The 2,150-nt window shown below is 33.5% G+C and overlaps 1 long non-coding RNA gene across 1 annotated transcript; it reads left to right on the top strand.

The window, feature by feature from the left end:
• Positions 1-155: 155 nt before the first annotated feature.
• LOC107733799 (uncharacterized) lies at positions 156-2,058 on the top strand. The gene is made up of 4 exons (XR_001639022.1): positions 156-222; positions 579-664; positions 1,503-1,530; positions 1,746-2,058. It is a non-coding gene; the product is annotated as an uncharacterized LOC107733799 (long non-coding RNA).
• Positions 2,059-2,150: the final 92 nt, after the last annotated feature.

Here is a 2,150-nt window from a genome sequence, read left to right as displayed (position 1 = left end):
ACCTGTACAGTTAATCGGATACGGATACGTCACTTACATGGAGCGTGAAAATGGGCTGAAACTTACGTTAATTAAAAGAGGTTTTGATCTTTCATGGTAAACATATTGATACCACTTGTTCTGTGATTTTCAGAAGCGAAAAAAAACAACAACTCTACGACACAGGAGAAGTTCCTGATTTTAACATTTCTGAAGGGAGCTGCTGACATATAGAAAACACAGGTGATCTGAGAAAGCTTATTAAATAACTTTATATGCATATTTCACAACATATTTCGCCTATATCACCATGCATCTGTAATTTTCTTTAGCAAAATTATATATGTGTGTGTGTGTGTGTTTGCTTGTTAGTTATTTTAAACGGGCTTTGATGTCCAAACATAAGTAACACTGTAAGAGCATTACTAAATAAGTAAACCTAAAAATGTACATTCTGTTATTAAATCCTTTTTTGTATATTTTGTAAATTATTATTTTTCTTTTCTGAATTTCGCCTCTGCTATAGTTTATTTATAATAAACCTGGCAATGGCATTGTATAATAAATATTGTTGACTCTGTGACAGATTATGTTGCTAGATTCTTCCATGCTGATGGCCGTGCACTAGAGTTGGAGCGTATCTCCTGTCGAAGAACATATCTAGACATTATGAACCATATGACTAGTAAGTAATACCTCAAACATACACTACCTAAAGTTTAAGGGTCAGATTTGTCATGTGTTTGAAAGAAGTCTTTTATGCTCACCACTGCTGCATTTATTTGATTAAAATACAGTAATATTGTGAAATTACCATTTTTTTATAACTATTTTCTATTTCAGTATGTTTTAAAAAGTGATCAAAGCTGAATTTTCAGCATCATTATGCCTGTCTTCAGTGTCACATGATCCTTCAGAAATCATGCTTTGTGAAAACAAGAATAAATTACATTTTACAATATATTCACATAGAAAACAGTTATTTTTAATAATAATATTTCACAACATTACTGTTTTTATTTATGATCAAATAAATGCAGTTTTCTTGGTGAACATAAGAGACTTATTTCAAACTTAAATAACACAAGGGATTCAAATATTAATCCATTTATTCTAATAAAATCCAAGAAGCTCTTAAAAATATTAACATAAATTGTCATTTTTTCCTCTGGTGATTTGTATTGTATACCCAGAATGCAATGCACAGTGATGCAGATTCCCATTCTCTATCTCCAAGCTACACACTCTTACACAGTGTCTACACTGGATGCGACAAAGTGACTGTTAAAAATCATTTGAACTTTGTGTCAGTACATCATAAATAGAACGAGGCATCAGTTTACTGTCAGGGATTTGTTGTGTCGCGCCGCATCCAGTGTAAACAGCATCACTGATTATAATAGGTTCTATTGTATTTTGTTGCGCCGTCCGGTGTAGACACGGTGTTAGAACTTATATTAAATATCGTTACATATGATGTATGTATGATGCCATCCATAATTGATAGAACTTTTTTATTTCAGAGACTGAAAATCATCAATAAACCACAAGGTAATTATAACTTATTTCAAGAATAATAAGAATAATAATAAGAATAAATAAAAATGCATCTGTGACTTAATATTGCTCATTTTTCAGTGGGTTGAAAGTTCTCATTTAACACATTGCTTTCTTCTCACCTTTGTGCATTTTCAGATGTGCATATTTATGAATCAAAATGTTTAACTTTTTAACCGTAATATTTGTTGTCTTATTTCTCTTTTCAGAGTTTAGCTCCAACCCCAATTAAGCAGACCTGAGCAGCTGATCAAGGATCACCAGAAACTTTGCAGAACGTTGGTCCTCCATGCCCAGGACTGGACACCAGTGTTGTAAGTCATCAATCTAGCAGTCATCCTGCCTCTCTGAATTGTCATGTTCAGAATATATTGCAGGAGATCTTAACATTGTCTCTCAAGGTCCACTTACATGCAGCGTTTTGCTCCAACCTAGTGCAGTGCACCTGAACACACTAATCAAGGTTTTCAGTTTTACTAACTATCAAGTCACAAACAGGTGAGTGTGATCAGGTGTGGACCTAAACTCTGATTGTGAATCACACAGGTCCCTTGCTCAGTAGTCAGTGATTAAGGGCTGTCTCAATCACAAAATTTAGTTTGCTCTCTAAAAAA

The sequence above is a fragment of the Sinocyclocheilus rhinocerous genome, unplaced genomic scaffold, assembly GCF_001515625.1.
Source record: "Sinocyclocheilus rhinocerous isolate Xijiao unplaced genomic scaffold, SAMN03320098_v1.1 scaffold4658, whole genome shotgun sequence".
Taxonomy (NCBI): Eukaryota; Metazoa; Chordata; class Actinopteri; order Cypriniformes; family Cyprinidae; genus Sinocyclocheilus; species Sinocyclocheilus rhinocerous.
Note: the sequence above shows the minus strand (reverse complement) of the source record. Positions and strands in the feature narration are given on the sequence as shown.